Below are 18,787 nucleotides of genomic sequence, written 5' to 3' on the forward strand. Positions count from 1 at the left end.
CCTCTACGCACCGACCACTTTATGGTCCCTCCTGCAGGTGGTGAGCCCATGGGAAGGCAGCCCCACGTCGCTCCTTCAGGCTGATCCCAGCCGGACCCCATGTGGAAAAGCCCGGCCACCAGGCGCCCGCATACGAGCCCCAACCCCGGGCCTGGCTCCAGGGTGGGGCCCCGGCTGCGCCATACCGGGCAACGTCACGGTCCTCTAAATGTTTTCCGTCATTAAAGGGTTTTGATCCGCTCTTAGTCTGGACCATCGCCTCTCTTAAATCCAATGCAGCAAAAATTCCAATCCTCTTCTAAAGCAAGCCGTCTACTGAAAGAAAAAGAGAGAAGCATTGATATCGATGTGTTTAAAAATCCATTCACATTCGCATCTAATCTCCATCACATAAAACCTATTATCGAAATATTGGAGATTCATTAGTTTGGATTCTGGCAACTAATCTATATTTTTTCTCTCTAGAAAGCTTGGATAAACTCTGGGAACAAAAAATGTGTAGATATTGCTGTGTAATATAAGTAGAGCAAGCATTTCTTTTCCATTTGTATTGTCAGAGCAGTAATGAAGGGAGAGCATCACAGAGAACTAGGTGTATGGGGTGTGAATTTTGTCTATCATACTCTTGATTTGAGTTGTATATCAGAAGGGGATCAGGGAAACCAGGCACACATAGCCTTAACCCCCACATTCTGCTATGTCCATCTACTGGGAAGCCTGTGGCGTCAAACCGCTCTCTCATTTTATAAAAATATAAAAACAATCAATAAAGAAATCAATAAGGAAGATGAATAAAGAATATGATAGACATAACACATACAAAACATTTATACAAAACTATTGGGTAGGCTCTATTTCCCTTAATGTTTTATTTGTACTGACTGAACAAATGTAATTGTTTTAAGATTTAGATACCATGGATTTTTGCTAAATAATCCATGGTATTTAATATGGAGTTGTATGTCATATCTAAGTTGTAAATAGTAGAGAGAAGTGTTTGTGCTAATAGACATACAACAGGCAGTACATTACCAGCAGCTTATGAGACGAATGGAAAAAAGTGTGTGGTTTACTTAACATTCTGACAGCTTGTGGGTAGAAGATGTTCAGGGTCATTTTGCTGTTTGCTTTGAGCCACTGGTAATACCAACCATGTGGGAGAAAAGAGGTTATTTTGAGAGTCCCAATATCTGTAGAAGTTCTATAGACACTTTAGTAATACTATAAAGAAACTTTCAAGAAACTTTCAAGAAACTATCGGTTGATAAACAACTGCTTGCTAAGGTTAAGGTAAAGTTTAGAATTAGGTTTAGGGTAGGGGTTAAGGTTAGGTCTAAAATAAAGGATCGGGTTCGGATAAAGATAAGGGTTAGTGTTAGTAAATAATTAGTTAAAATGTTACAGATAGTAGACAATCTGTAGAGCATCTACTGGCACGCTTTTGGGACTCTCAAAACAAAATGTTACCAGAAGAGAAAAAGGAAAATTACTTAGAGGGCTGAAGTCTTTAATCACTTTTTGGGCCTTCCTTTGACACCACCAGCTATAGATGTACTGGATGACATAAAGCTTTGACTCAATGATTTACTGGGCCGTGTGCACCACCCCCTGCAGAGCTTTGCAACAGACAGTACTTCAGTTTCCACACTAAGCAGTGATGCAGCCAGTCAAGATGCTCTCACAGGTGAGCTACGTAATAGTTACAGTCTGTGGATCTGGGGCCTATTGACATATTGCCAGCCACCAGAGAGATAACTGTGTTGATGTGTGGCACGTTAGTTCCTTTGTGATGCATGAGAAAATTAAGCTTTTTTATAAATGTTCTTGTTGCTGACTTGCTATATACTATTTAGGCCTAGTTAAGAGAATACTTACACCGATCAGCCAAAACATTATGACCACTGGCAGGTGAAATGAATAACACTGATAATCTCGTTATCATGGCACCTGTCAATGGGTGGGATATATTAGGCAGCAAGTAAACATTCTATCCTCAAAGCTAAGGTGTTAGAAGCAGGAAAAATGGGCAAGCGTAAGGACCTGTGAAACTTTGACAAGGGCCAAATTGTAATGGCTAGTCAACTGGGTTAGGGCATCTCCAAAACTGCAGCCCTTGTGGGGTGTTCCCCATCTGCAGTGGTCAGTACCTATCAAAAGTGGTCCAAGGAAGAAAAAGCGGTGAACTTGCGACAGGGTCACGGGTGGCCAAGGCTCATTGATGCACGTGGGGAGCAAAGGCTGGCCCGTGTGGTCCGATCCAACAGACACGTACCACCTATCTAAGCACTGGTGCAGGGCATGTTCACCCTTTGATGGCAACGGTATTCGCTGATGGCATTGGCCTCGTTCAGCAAGATAATGCGCCCTGCCACTAAGCAAAAATGGTTCAGGACTGGTTTGAGGAACACAAAAAGGAGTTCAAGGTGTTGACTTGGCTTTTTCCAAAAACAATAACATTTCTCAGTTTTAACATTTGATATGTTGTCTTTGTACTAATCTCAATTAAATATAGGGATTAAATGATTTGCATTTTACATAACGTACCAACATTTTTGGAAACAGGGTTAACTACAGTAATAATTGGAACAACAACTTCCTCATGATGGACTAAATCTCCCAAAAATCTAGAGAAACTTGGCATACAAATAAATACAATTGATGCTAAGCATACAAGACAGTGGAGCATTAGGGATGATAGTTGTTGTCCATGTGGTGTGTTTAGAAACAAAAGACCATCTGTTTATCCGTACACAGGGCCGTACACAGGAAGTCACGTTCATTCAAAGCGTGACAGAAAATAGCCAAAGGGCTTATGTGTATTCTGTTTGGGATGTCTATAACGCTGAGGTATGACTGGAAGTTCTTTGAGATCGAGTAAGATGAGACAGTTTGTAAGACATTGTGTATAAGAAGACTGGGTCTGTAACCTCATGAGCAAGACTATCATATGCTGCAATAAATAATGACTCTCTCCCTTGACAACCCCTTGGGTACGCGATCATTATTTCAACCACTCTATGAAATGGCTGATTTCTAACACCTGAAACAAATTTCCTAAACTGGCCTGTGCTGCGGATATAGGGCTTATTTACATCATGAGAGAGATAATTAAACTCTAGATATTCTTAATTGTGGTCTTAACTGTGCTCCAAGGGCTTGACAAAGTCATTGAAATATTTGATATCCTTTCCGTGACTTTCCACAACTTTATATTGTAGATCTTTCTAAAGTACTTATTCGCCCACTGTGGATTCTTTGCTTTGAATTGCACTACTAGGCACTGGGGTCCTGTATAAACTGCTTATATTCTGAAATAACAACTGATCATAGATGGAAGCCAATTAGGTTGATTTGTGTTCTTGAAGGTGTTTGGTTATAACTCAGCAAGTTTGCAATAGCAATTTTAAGGATATTGTTCACTTATGCAAATAGGGTATTTTAGTGTTTTCATTTTCAGTGAGGGTTGAGGGTTGCTGTGTGTTAATAACACAACATTCGAACAGCAAGAAAGTTCCAGTTTCATATAGGTTTCTGTCTGAAGTAGGATTCATAATTATTCATTAGAATTTTGGAAGTTAATATTGACCAAGAAGTTCCATTAACCACCAAAATAAAAAGAGCTCCCTGGGCTTTGCTGTTTTCCCTCTCTATCCAGCCAGAAATGGGATATGCAATTGATTATAGAAGCATTTCCTCAGGCTTTTTTTCCTCTTGGATTCCTAAGGCTGTATTAGTCATCTTTTAACTCCACATCTCTACCCAGTTCGTCTTGATAGGCTGCTTTAAAAACAGGCCATGTACAGATTACCTTAAACCACTTAGAGCTCCTTAATTTGCATTCGCATTCTCATCTGTATTAAAGATGGATGGTTTTTATTCCAGACTTTGTGGGTTGTAAAAGCTGCACATAATTTAACAACCCCACTAAGCAAATGTAGAAATTGTTTTAATTTCCTGGTTGCAAAATACAGTGATATACAATTATTTGATCCCCTGCTGATTTTGTATGTTTGCCCACTGACAAAGAAATGTTGTGCAGAGGGGTCGAATACTTATTTCACTCATTAAAATGGAAATCAATTTATAACATTTTTTAAATGCGATTTTCTGGATGTTTTTGTTGTTATTTTGTTTTTGTAATTTTAACCCACCATTAAAATTATAGACTGATAATTTCTTTGCCAGTGGCCAAACGTACAAAATCAGCAGGGGATCAAAAAAAAATCCCTCACTGTACCTATTTTCATGAGGTATAAATACATCCCTGTTTCCAAAACAGTTGAGAAGCTGCATAAAATGCAAATAAAAACAGCGACGTATATATTTTAGAACGCTATATCCATTGCCCCATTCACTTCCATTGTAGCCTGGGTAGAGGCTTCCTTTAAAAAAAAGAAAAAGAAAAAACTCGAAATTTTAATAATTCCCCCAAAAAATCTCTACAGAAAAAATGCCCCAGGTTAAAAAATAGCAGAATAGTAATTCCATATACTCCACTATTAGGTTCTTTCTGTTGTTGATACCAGCTATCAGCTTAGCAAACATTCCCTTAACTTGTTTTAAAAGTGAAAGCCCATTAACACTACTGTTCAAAAGTGTGGGGTCACAAAGAAATTTCAGATCATCAACTGGCAGCATCATTAAAGGGATAGTTTGTCCAAAATTTTTCTGAAATTTCACTTTCCAACAGATGTTCAAGAAGGCTCATAGAGTAATCTTTTCAAACAATCCATTATTCAGCTCTGTCCCAGTCTGTAATTAGCGTTAATTGCAGCATTCAAATTAATGAATGGAAACGGTTCAATCTTTATCGCAAAGCAGCACTGCAAGTGGAAAACTACTCCAAAACACTTCAAATGACATTCAGTAATCTGTTGCGATAGCATAGATTTTTTAAACTGTACACTGACGAAACAGACCAGTGAACAACTTCTTATAGCCACCATACAGAGCTTCTGTTCTTCAGCAGTGATGTCATGCTAGTTTGCCTGCTCGGGGATCTTGAGTTAATTCAATTCTACCCGCTCTGCAATTGGGACAATACCTCTTCCTCTCCCGAGTCGTATTGTGGGAGAAACATATTTTTTTTTGCGAGAAACATTTTAATACAGAGGATCGTGACCCCCTGTTCACTTAGAAGAGGACAAAAGGTCAATGCAATTCCATAAAGTTACCCAGTTCAACCCGTGGAGAAGTAAGTAATACTTCCAGAGATGGAGCCTCGGTCTTGTGGTCTCGAGACCACATAGACGTGGTCTTGGTCTATGTCTCGGTCTCCAGTGTTGCGGTCTTGGTCACCTCTGTTTGCGGTCTTGGTCACGATTGTTCATAGAGGCTAGCTTGTCCCTTTGCAACCTGTAGTACTGTATTCACACGTTTTCTATCATGCGTAGTTCCTTGCACACCTGTAGTACTTTATTCGCACGTTTTCTATAATGCGATGTTGAACTGCATGTGAAATGGGACCAAACAGGTCTGCAGCTGTCTGCAACCCTTAATGTCTAAAGGAAAATAATCGCTAGCTAGCTGATACGCACCTCATTATCTTAAGTGGTCATGATTTTTTCATTTATACTTCTGACTTAACTCATTACAGTATAGACTGCTGTAATATTATTTTCATATATATTACCAAGCTAAAGTCGATTAGCTAGGCTTGGAAGCTATACTAGATAATTTAGCCATGTTAACATTGTGATGTGATGACACAAAACTTTTCATTGTGGCCAGAAACTTTACAGTACATGAAAATGCCTTACCCACAACCAATACTATGTCAATACTACCGGTATCCAGAACAAACCTGATTGAGCATAGTTAATGTTAACCATCTAGTTAACTACCTAGCCAGTTAGCTAACATGTTCGCTACTTAGCTAAGCACAGCTGTGTAAAAATAAACTATATGGAATTTTGTACTACAGGAGTGCAAGGAACTACGCATGATAGAAAACGTGTGAATACAGTACTACATGTTGCAAAGGGACAAGCTAGCCTATATGAACAATCGGTCTCATTATACAGAGGTGACCAAGACCACAACACTGGAGACCCAAGACACAGACCAAGACCAAGACCACGTCTATGTGGTCTCGAGACCGCAAGACCGAGGCTCCATCTCTGGAAGTATTACTTACAATCTGTCTTGTCTCCACAGGTTGAACTGGGTAACTTCATGGAATTGCATTCACCTTTAGTCCTCTTCTGTTTCGTATGGATGTATCAATCATATCGTTTTTTTTTGTAAACTAATTTCAGCCTAATCATTTCTGTTATAATGAGTAAAGTAATTTCACCTCGTAACATATTTTTACTTCTATAAAACAATGCTATGCTGTGACCTACAAAAAATATTTTATTTCCTTATATTACTTTCTCATTGTTTTATGTTTAGCAAACACTGGACAGTCAAAGCTCTCTGTGTTTTTTCTGTAAAGTGGTCTTGGTTTTGTAATGGTCTTGACCCGCTGGGTCTTGGTCTGGGTCTCCAGGGTTGTGGTCTTGACTCCATGTCTGAATACTTCTGATTGCTATGTTATAATACATAAGGTACACATTGCCTCCGGATATTCTGGGCAAGGGATGGGGATTAAAGTATTCACCATCGCCGAGGTGACTGTACGAAATGAATATCAAAGACGAAATAGGTAACTTGTTCCTAGCTAGCAAATACTGACTTTTGTTTACTGTGTATACACTAACTCTTTCCAAACGAACGCGTGGATTGACACAATTGTGAACAAAATTGACCGGTACACATATGAAGTACCCGTTTATTTGAAATGATAATTATATTGCGGAAATTTAAACTTTATTTAGAAGAATACTACATCATCATGTTCTTTGAGGTAAACAACACCACTTCTCTTAGTCTGGAGTGTGTTAGAGTAGTTTTCCACTTGCAATTCAGCTTTGCCATAAAAAAACAGTACATAAGGCTTCCATTCATGAATTTGTACGATGCTAATAATGCTAACTACTGACTGAGACAGAGCTGAATAATGGTTTTAAAAAAAAAAGACTCTTTGTATAGATTAGATTCAACTTTATTGTCATTGAAAAAGTACAGTACAACAAAATGCAGTTAGCATCTAACCAGAAGTGCATATAGAAGAGAGCAGGAAATGTACAATTATTCACATGGATTAGGTGTAGGTATATTACAAGTGGAATATATAGATGAGCAGTGAAGGCAAATGCAGTACAGATGGCAATACTAAATATGCAATTAGGGCAAATAGAGGAGGGCAGAAAATGTACAAGTATTAAGTATAGTGTATGTTACAAGTGGGATAATAGTTGTGCGGGTACAAATGGTCGTTCTAGATGTGCTGTCAAAGCAAATTGAAGGAGTTAGGTAGCATGTGCAACCGGGATGCAGAGATAGTATCAATGAGGTCCCCAAGGTAGACATGTGTATGTAATAACTGTAAAAATGCAAGCACAATGGCAACTCTAGATGTGCAAACAGGCAAATTGAATGTGCAAAGTGGATGATCAACTGAAATGCAGGGATAGCAGCAGTGGGGTTCCCGAGCTAGACAAGTACCTGTAACAACTGAAAACTTCCATTATCAAACAGTGTCAGAGTAGTACAAAGGGAGTACTGCAACAAGGTCCCTGAGTGGCGGGGGGGTAACAGAGTTCAGAGTTCTCTGGGTCACAGAGTTAAGCAGGGTTACAGTAGATGGAAAGAAACTGTTCCTGAGCAGGCTGGTGCAGGAAAAAAGTGATATTTACCACATGCCAGATGGTAGAAGAGCAAATAGTGGGATGGATGTGAAGGCTCCCTGATGATCCTGTGCACCCTGCACAGACACTGGTTGTGCTGGAGGTCTACGATTGGCTGGAAGCTGGGCACCAGTGATGTGCTGGGTGGTTTTCACCACCCGCTGCAGGGCCTTCCGATTGGTAACAGAGCAACTGCTAAACCACACTGTGGCGCAGCGGTAAAATTTCACAAAATCTTGGAGGACAGACGGGCTTTCTTCAGCCTCCTCTAAAAATACAGGTGCTGCTGTGCCTTTTTGACCAGGGCTGAGGTGTTGAGGGTCCAGGAAAGATCCTCGGAGATGTGGACACCCTGGAATGAGCTCCTTGGTTTTCTTTGCATTGAGGGTCAGGTTGTTGTCAGTGCACCATGCCACCTACATGTGAGGCCCTCGTGGAATAGGGAAACGTATGGGGTCGTGGGTGCGAGGTAGGATGACAGTTGTACCGGTAGTGGGTTTTTAATGTCCACATACCATGGTAATGGTGGAAAAAGGGGCTGGACGGGACCAAAGCAAATAAAGTAAAAATAACAACAACAACAAAGCCCCTACCCTGTCTTACCTGCCTGACCAATGCTTACCTGATTCTAGAACCGAACTAGGTGCCGTAACCAAAAATAGGGGGGGTGGTCAGCCCAGGTCATACCTACTGTAGTGTGTTTAGACAATATGTACACTACAGGTGTAGTATATTGTGTGTGCCCCCCCCCCCCTCCAATAACAATGTATACACTGTATTTCTGATACATTTTATTTTAATGGACAAGTACCTTTCTAAGTGACCCCAAACCTTTGAACGGCATTCAGTTTGTATGTGTTCCACAGCAAACTGTCAGACATAAATTAATTTCCAACCAGTGTTGTAGTCAAGACCATGTGAAGCGAGAGCAATTCAAGACCAAGACCATAGCAAATCAAGTTCAAGTCAAGACCAAGACAGTGGGGTGGACGAGACCAAGTCAAGGCAAAGATCGGGGGGGTTTGAGATCGAGTCAAGACCAAGACAGAGGGGTGGACGAGACCAAGTAAAGGCAAAGATCGTGGGGGGTCGAGATCGAGTCAAGACCAAGACCAGGGTAATGCGTGTCAGATTCAGTCAGTTGCCCCATTATACTGACACTATACTGTTACTATTTCACAAGAACATAATGGGTTCTTGAGACATATTTTGAGTTAGTATCACAAACATAAGCCAGTCCTAAACTAAAATGCATTCTCAATCTCCATATAGTCTGCTTTTTAATCTAGGACTTTTTTAATCAGTGTCTTAAAATCCAAACAAATGTAAATCTATGATATCCATAATGTAGCTGATAAGTGGTAGTGCAAATGACTGTTTATTTTGTATTAATTATTCATAGGCATACAGAGCAGTAAATAGTTTCTTAAAGAGAGGAGGTTGACGCACAAACGTTTTCACTGCGTTTTACAGTATCTCTGAAAATAGCCTGACAGTAAATGGTGACATTGTGTACTATCAGAATTCAAATCCCAAAGCTAAGATAAAACTAAATAGAACAAAATTAAACGTTTGGCTGCACTGTCAAAGGAATTACAGAGGTGTTGTATATATGATGTAAAACATGGAAGTCTTAGATTACAGTAACAGTGCACATTCAACACATTGAAATACGGTGTGGCAAAAACGTGAATCTTTGGTAGTACTATCCAAAAGGCTAGATAAATCACAAACCATCTACAATGCTTCAGTTAGCTAACTAGCAAGCAACAGTGTGGGCACCAGTTCACATTATGGAGCAATATCTAGTTAGACTGCAGTAACAGGAGGTGGTTAGCATTCAAAGGCAGGCGAACTACTTAACATTAGCAAGCTAACGACAGCTTATGTTAACTCATATTGCCTTGTGTTTTCTCTGCAGGTGACGATAGAAGTTGAATATTGTCTCTGTCTCAGTTATTTAAATTTTGCAGAACTTGCAAATGCCCCTGTGCTTTTTTGTTTGTACCTAAAAATTCGGTGTTGCTGGAAGGCGAACCGACCAATTGCAAACTTCGCTGACATTACTGGATTTCCCACGCCATTTCGCTCGCATTTGATCTCAGCTAAAACGGACCAGAAAAAAACACAATGAAAGCATCGCAAAAAAAATATGAAGTGGTATTCTTTCTGGAAGTAAACATATTTTACCTTACTTTTCATGACTAGATTTGGGGGGGAAATAGGAGCTGTACTATTTATTTACAGCATGTTGCCATAGTCTTTGTGGTGCACACGTTTAATCAGTTGTTCATTATAACCATGCCTTGTCGGTTGATGGAAATACTTAGACATTTCCATAAAACTGCTAAATATGCTTACCTGGTACATCTACAGTACATCATAAGTGGCATATATATATATTACTTGTTGTATATGAAATAATAGTAAACAATGGAATTATCTTATTTAGATGGATGAATGTTAAATAGCCAGATGGGCTATTCATGGGAATTACAAAAAACATGTTTTTGTTGTTTTCTACAAAAATCATCCACAAAGTGTATTTTTATACATTGAGATGGGCTCAGAACATCCACATATTTTTTCTCTAGTAATAACTGTAACCATGCCTTGTGAGACCGGTAACCATGCCTTGTGTAACCCTAATAAACTGGTCTCCTTCCCTGCTCTCCCCTTCCCTCCATCTCATGATTCCCTAGTTCTTAACCACCTACTTTTCGTTTATCTTACCTTTTATTTGTACCTATTAAAGTGAATGAACCCTGTATGCTCACCCTGTGTGAAGCACTTTGAGTACCTAGAAAAGTTATTAAAATTTTTACAGAATGATGATTTTATAGGGCTTCCATATATAGTTGTATATACTGGTATACTGACACAAAAAGTTGTGCTGTACTTTTTTATCACAAGGAAAGGTGAAGAGAAGAATGTACTGAACTGATAATTAAAAAAAGTGCAACAAGTCTGCCAGAATTTTGTTTGGATCTCTCAAGAATGAAAGGGCTGGAGTCCCCTGTTTTGAAAAGTAAACAATGCAATGAGACTGCCAGACATCTAATCTACCAGCCTACAACTATACCAAGCTCTCTAAAGGTGATATTAAGGTCTGGTATTTAAGGAACCTTCATTCAAAAGCCTGCTCCATATTACAGTTAAATAGGCAACCCATTTCCCAGATCAGTACCTCTTTTTGGGCTCCCTCAACAACAATATCCACTATGTTTGGCATATAAGAAAACACACAAACACTAACTACAAGACTCCTAGTTCTTTCATTGAGATAATGGTCTACTAGCTGGCAAATGGACTATGTTTATAGCTAATATTGGCTAAACACACATAAAGAACAACAGGGTCTCTGGGGTTGCATGGGATATTGCTAAACCAATATGGCAGGAAGCCAAGCTATTACTGCTGCATGCCTTCTAATTTTCTAACATGGAAGGTACAGGACAACTGTTGCCATTGTGGGCTTCCCATGGGAAAAAAAGAGGCAGAGTATTTTGTCTGTATGCCCTACACCTATTTGTAAAACATGAAATCTTGGTCCACACAAGAATGTTTAGCATGTCCCCATTAGGGACAGTTTGATTTCTGACTTGGGGGTTAGGTTTTGGGTTGGATTACGTTCTGGCATATAAATTGGGTTGCTGAGGTAAAAGTTTAGGGATGGGATGGACTAAGGGTTGCTGTGGGTTTCAAGCTAGGGCACAGCAAACATTCATTTCTAGGTCAAGTTCAGGTTGCCTTACATGACTACTATGCATCACAGTGATTATATGTTTAACATATGTGAACCTTTTGTGATGTCGAAAATGATTTATATGATGTTTGCCATCTGACAGATCAGAGGGTGGCATTAAGGGATGCCTACTTATGATGTGTGACACCTGTGGCTGCCGCTTAGTGAGTTACATACCATCATTGCCTGCCTTGGCCAATACCCACACACCATAAGGAACCCCATACAAAGCACTGATTATTCCTCCTCAACATCAAGTCACACAGTGACGCAAACCACCCTCACTGTTTCACTGTAAAGTCAGCAAATCACCTCCTTTTTTAATGACTGAAAGTCAGATTGGTCGTACTTTTCAAAAAACCTCAAATTAGATGACAAATTAAAATAATAAGTAGAAGGCTACTGTAACACATCAATTCGTATCAGTTTCTGCTTTGTCTTACACATAGATGTCTCACAAACACTGTAAAAATGTATTATAAAATGCTGTAATTTTAAATGTTTCATTATGTTAAAAAATATCAACAGATATTACATAATGATAATGAAGAGCTGCTCTTCATACTCCATGTTTGTGTCCTGCCAGCACATTGTGACAGCATTACAAAGGGACATGGCCTCGATGCCATAGCTGTCTTTTCTCTCTCTCTCTAGCACAAATGCTTATACAGAGTGACACAATGCAGAGTTTGTTATGGCCCCTGGTCAGTGCTGTGGTAGCCTTCATCAAACATGGGTTACTGCCAGAGAGAGAGAAGGGAGGGCTGTATCCCGATGCACAATGCTTAAGGAGGCACAGCATCTGAAGCAGCTTATGGTGGGACTGTGACTGTTTGATGATAGTGTCCCATCTGGGAAAAACTAGATATCATACATAAAGGGTGCCAGTCTTGTTGAAAAACACCATAAACCAAAGGTTGATTGAACTATGCTGTTATCTTTCATGGTTGAAAAATAACAAAATGTTTTAGAGGCCAAAAAGGTCAGTAAAATGATGTTTCCCTATGTTGGCCTGTGGCAGAAATTCTTTCATCTATACTTGGGATTCATGTTACAGTGTTTTGTGCCACATCAGAGACACCCGGAGACACCTGAATTCAAGTGCACTATGATTTTTTTTTCTTCTAGCCACTGAAATTCAACACTACTGTTGTTTGCTCCTTGGGGTTTAAGGCCGGGTGTCTCTGTAAAGCACTTTGTGACAACTGCTGTTGTAAAAAGGGCTTTATAAATAAATTTGATTGATTGATTTTAATAATAAATTTGCAGGTATATTGCGTAAACGGACAAGAACAGTGTGGTACATTTATTTACATTTATGTGGTAGGTGTCACACTAAACTGATATAGGAAACACTAATAAGACAAATGGTTATTGATTAATTCAATTGTGATTGTTACATTTACATAACTTACATCAGTCTTATTTTACTGTATTTGACCACAATTGTGAAAGGCACGTTTTAACTTTCTGCATTTTTGTTGTAATTGAACTGTAATTAAACTGTGTGTAATTGCTGAGACTGTTAAATTCAAAGCGCAGTCTGCTGTGCAGACAACTTATGGTCTGACTTGGTTGAATTCACTTTCACTTCCTCTTTGTCTGGCACACGAACCAAGCTAATAGACAACAGTTGGTGGACAGTGTTTGCCGAAACTCAATGCCCTTTCATTTATCCCTTTACTTCACAAAAGTGTTTTTTGCAGCAGGGCTATCAGAATTTATATCAGAAAGACAAAGAAGCCCATTAGTTAATAAAAGACATCTTAGCATCAATTCCAAACAGTCGATGTCAGGCCTGAGCACTAATACATGCTAACATTTTCTTTGACTACAAATCCAGCTGAGCGGTCAGTAATAATGTTGTTGAGGATGTTGAATGGGCTGGAGCCTCAGAGAGAAGGGTTAGTCAATGGCAGTGGAAATCTGAAGGTCCTGCAGGACCAGTTATCACCATGAATGAGCCTTTGACGAAAGTTCATGCTAACATCAACAAAGATTTTTTTTTCATTAGGATGAGTTGGCAGCTCATAGCTGTACTTTTGTAGCTTCTCCTTCCAGTAGAGGAGGTGAAGGAGGGAACCCTCATTGTGCCCCTAATGGCAGGCAGTCCCTTTAGTCCGCTAAGGGATGAAAGGAGTGGGGGGAGAGAATTCTCAGTGCTCAAAACACTCGTTTATGCATTCAAGCATTTAATCACAGGCGATGACCTAGAAATAAAGAAACAATCCAACAAAGGGCTGAGGCGAGACAATAAAGCCCTTATCCTCCCAGGATGGCCATCCGCCCTATCAGATGGATCCGATTATACAACAGCAGGGCTGAGCCGGGCCGACAGCCCCGTCTGTGCCCTCCCTCACAGGGCACTGCCTACAGGATGGTATGACATGACAGCCATGCTGTACTGTGGATCCATCCAAACGGGCTTTAATGCAGTCCATCTTTGACTTTGAGGAACATTGACGTGTATGTACCCAGAGTAGTCCATCTTTGACTTTAAGGAACATTGCAAGAGCATTTAGATGTGTGCACATTAAGGGAATATGACAGAGCCTTGGGGATAGACTGTTTATTGTGGACTCATACCGTTGCATTGGTTTGGATGCATGTATATCAATATTTAGAAAATCCAATTAGTAATACTGTCCAACCTTGTTTTACAGCAGCTCCCAACAACCTCAGTAGAGTTGAACATTGGGACATGCATTCTCTACGACATCCAATCCTTTCGCTTCTTTTCATAATGCTAGTTCAACCGGTATGAGAGCCAAGACCAACACACTTAAAATGTTTTTGAGTTAATGATGATAATGAACTTGCATGCGCATTAACTGCTTGAGTCCCCTGGTCGCGACCAGCTGCAACATATTCTGGTATTGAACCCAGGGTCTACTGGTGCCTCAACACCATGGTGTAGTTCTGTTTCATAGACTACTTGGATAAGTCAAGACATCCTGTGACAAGCATGTTGACATAGCAGACACAATTTATGATTTTGTCTGAAAAACTACAGACAATGCTATCCTGGATCAGATAAATAACCGTGTATGTATATACTGGAGAGTATCATCCTGCATACAGTAGGTGGACACAACTTGCATCTCACATTAACCCAGGACTGTATTCATGTGGACTGCCCTAGTTGCCCTTTAGATTCAAATCATCAGAATCAACAAGTGATTACAAGCATGAAATATTAATTGCACACACCTTACTACAGAATGGCTGTTCCCGCCTACAGTTTAATTATTTATCCTTAGCTGTGAGGGTTTGGAATCCACACATCAGACATGGACTGGGCAGGCTTCATAAAAATGCATGAAAAAGTTAAAGGCCAAATGGGCATTTCAACGACATTATACCACAATGGTTTCCAAGGGCAGTAACAATAATTACATGTGACATGTTTTAACACAGTGGCAGACAAGTCAATAATATTTCTGCCTATTAGTCCATTTTTATATACTGTATAGCTAATGCCCTAGTTTATCCAGCTGTGAGACTGGAGACTTGCCCACTGTTTTCAATTTTCACACTATAATGTCTGTTGTAGAATACTATCCCAGAGGAGGTATTGGTTGCCATAGAACCCTGGCTCCTTTCCAACCATGACCGATACCAATCACATCTTATTGAGGTAGTACAGAATGTCCTGCCCAGCCCATGTAGTTCTGAAAAGAGTTAGGCTAAGGTCACTGAACAACTTGTTTAGCTCCAATGTATCATCCAGCTATTGTTTCAAAATGAATAGAGAACCTCTAATTGCAGGAATGTCCAACGCTGGTTCTCACACGGTTTACATAGAGAACAATTACTGTGGTTATACTAGTTATTTGGACATTTTTTGTTGAATTATGAAAACTCTGAAAGATGTGGCTGGATTTTTATAGGGAAGGTGACTGTACAAACATTCTGGTAACCGTAATGTAAGACCAACAGATGCCCACAGATTTGGTGCCTAAATAACATCCAGCTGCCAATGTTTAGTTATAATAATTGTTTTACTTCTGGATTCAAATAATTAATCCCATTACATGGGCACATTATATGAAGGGAACCTCTATAGAAAACAACTGGATCATACTTAGAAAACCTATAAATCTAGTGTAGAACAGAACTTTGGAATACAAACAGTGACAGTGGTCATTATTTCTGTTGTTGAATGATAAGAAGAGCATGCCCATTGCAAAGAATGGATATCGTTGTTGTTCTGCAGAGGTCCAGAATGGCAGCTTCTTTGGCACAACAGTTATTTCATACCACAGAGAGCTTGAACCATGCAGAGCTGCAGACTGACTATATTCACCCTTTACAGATTAAATGGGTGAAAGAGAAGCTACTGGATAGAAATAACTCCACAAAATGACTCCAATGTCTTCCATTTCCACAATCAAAACATTCACTGCATGGACAAAAAAGACTGACCAAGTGAGGGAAAATTAGCTTTGCATCTGATTTGGTTTCACTGACAGAAGGCCTCTGAAGTCATGCCGTTCTTTTGAAAAGATTTTAATCTGTACTTCACCTACAACAGCAAAGCTACAGTGGGGAGAAGAAGTATTTGATACACTTTATCATAGGTACACTTCAACTGTGAGAGACTGTATATGTCACAGCTGGTCGCGACCAGGGGACTCAAGCAGTTATTGCGCAACTGTATGATTTTTAAATAATTAATTAGCATTTTATTGCATGACGTAAGTATTTGATCACCTACCAACCAGTAAGAATTCCGTCTCTCACAGACCGGTTAGTTTTTCTTTAAGAATCCCTCCTGTTCTCCACTCATTATCTGTATTAACTGCACCTGTTTGAACTCGTTACCTGTATAAAAGACACCTGTCCACACACTCAATCAAACAGACTCCAACCTCTCCACAATGGCCAAGACCAGAGAGCTGTGTAAGGACATCAGGGATAAAATTGTAGACCCGCAAATGGCTGGGACGGGCTACAGGACAATAGGCAAGCAGCTTGGTGAGAAGGCAACAACTGTTGGCCATTATTAGAAAATGGAAGAAGTTCAAGATGACGATCAATCTCCCTCGGTCTGAGGCTCCATGCAAGATCTCACCTCGTGGGGCATCGATGATCATGAGGAAGGTGAGGGATCAGCCCAGAACTACACGGCAGGACCTGGTCAATGACCTTAAGAGAGCTGGGACCACAGTCTCAAAGAAAACCATTAGTAACACACTATGCCGTCATGGATTAAAATCCTGCAGCGCATGCAAGGTCCCCCTGCTCAAGCCAGTGCATGTCCAGGCCCGTCTGAAGTTTGCTAATGACCATCTGGATGATCCAGAGGAGGAATGGGAGAAGGTCATGTGGTCTGATGAGGCAAAAATAGTGCTTTCTGGTCTAAACTCCACTCGCCGTGTTTGGAGGAAGAAGGATGAGTACAACCCCAAGAACACCATCCCAACCGTGAAGCATGGAGGTGGAAACATCATTCTTTGGGGATGCTTTTCTGTGAAGGGGACAGGACAACTGCACCGTATTGAGACGAGGATGGAAGGGGCCATGTATCGCGAGATCTTGGCCAACAACCTCTTTCCTCAGTAAGAGCATTGAAGATGGGTCGTGGCTGGGTCTTCCAGCATGACAACGACCCGAAACACACAGCCAGGGCATCTAAGGAGCATCTCAAGGTCCTGGAGTGGCCTAGCCAGTCTCCAGACCTGAACCCAATAAAAAGTCTTTGGAGGGAGCTGAAAGTCTGTATTGCTCAGCGACAGCCCCGAAACCTGAAGGATCTGGAGAAGGTCTGTGTGGATGAGTGGGCCAAAATCCAAAAAGGTTTCTGTACCAAATATTAAGTTCTGCTTTTCTGATGTATCAAATACGTATGTCATGCAATAAAATGCAAATTAATTACTTAAAAATCATACAATGTGATTTTCTGGATTTTTGTTTTAGAATCCGTCACTCACAATTGAAGAGTACCTATGATTAAAAACTTCGACATGCTGGGAAAACCTGCAAAATCGGCAGTGTATTGAATAATTGTTCTCCCCACTGTAGGTCAAAAATGCATTATCATAACGGCTACGGTTCAGAGTTTCTAAATGAATACACTTTTTAAATCCTTTTGTCAAAAGAAGTTAAAATAAATTCATTAATTAACTGTAGATAGTTTAGCAACTATGGCAAATATGTATGGCTTGACATATACAAAGCAAATATATTTCCAGCATGCGGTGCCTTATTCAGGGTTGTATTTCCCTGTAGAATGTACTTTAAACTTTCAGTCATTGTGATTACCCTAATCTACAATACCTCACAAACTAATCCCAATCTAAATTACATTACTTTCTAATAATTTGTAATTATGAATTACTGCATGCAGGGACCATTTTATACACAATTTTATCATACTCTGTGTAACATGGCTAAAACAAACTGTTTATTGAAACACTCATGTCATATTGATATATATTATAATAAGAAATTCTACCTACAAAGAAAAATACAGTTAGGTCCCGAAATAATAAGACACTCACACAAGTTTAGTTATTTTGTCTGTTTACCAAAAAATATTAAAGGAACAGTTAAATAATGAATATGGGCTTAAAGTACAGCCTGTCAGCTTTAATTTGAGGGTATTCACATCCCTCAAAATTAAGGAGGAAGGGTTTAGGAATTACAGCTCTTTAATATGTAGCCCCCTGTTTTTCAAGGGACCAAAAAGTAATTGGACAATTGACTCCAAAGCTTTTTCATGAATAGGTGTGGGCTATTCTTTCATTATTTCTTTATCAATTTAGCAGGTGAAAGGTCTGGACTTGATTCCAGGTGTGGCATTCACATTTGGAAACTGTGGTCAAATGATCTCTCAGTGCAAGTGAAACAGGCCATCCTAAGGCTGCACCAACAAAGAGTTGGCACCAACATTAGGAGTGGCCAAATCAACAGTTTGGTACATTCTGAGAAAAAAAGAACACACTGGTGAGCTCTGCAACACATAAAGGCCTGGACGTCCACGGAAGACAACAGTGGTGGATGATCGTAGGATCCTTTCCTTGGTAAAGAAAAACCCCTTCACAACATCTAGACCAAGTGAAGAACACTCTCCAGGAAGTAAGCATATCGTTGTTCAAGTCTACCATAAAGAGAAGACTTCACGATAGCAAATTCAGAAGGTTCACTACAAGGTGCAAACCATTCATAAGCCCCAAGAATAGAAAGGCCTGATTAAACTTTGCCAAAAAACATATAGAAAAGCGAGCCCAGTTCTGGAACAGCATTCTTTGGACAGATGAAACTAAGCTCAACCTGTACCAGAATGATGTGAAGAAAAACAGTATGGAGA

The sequence above is a fragment of the Esox lucius genome, chromosome 19 (assembly GCF_011004845.1).
Source record: "Esox lucius isolate fEsoLuc1 chromosome 19, fEsoLuc1.pri, whole genome shotgun sequence".
Taxonomy (NCBI): domain Eukaryota; kingdom Metazoa; phylum Chordata; class Actinopteri; order Esociformes; family Esocidae; genus Esox; species Esox lucius.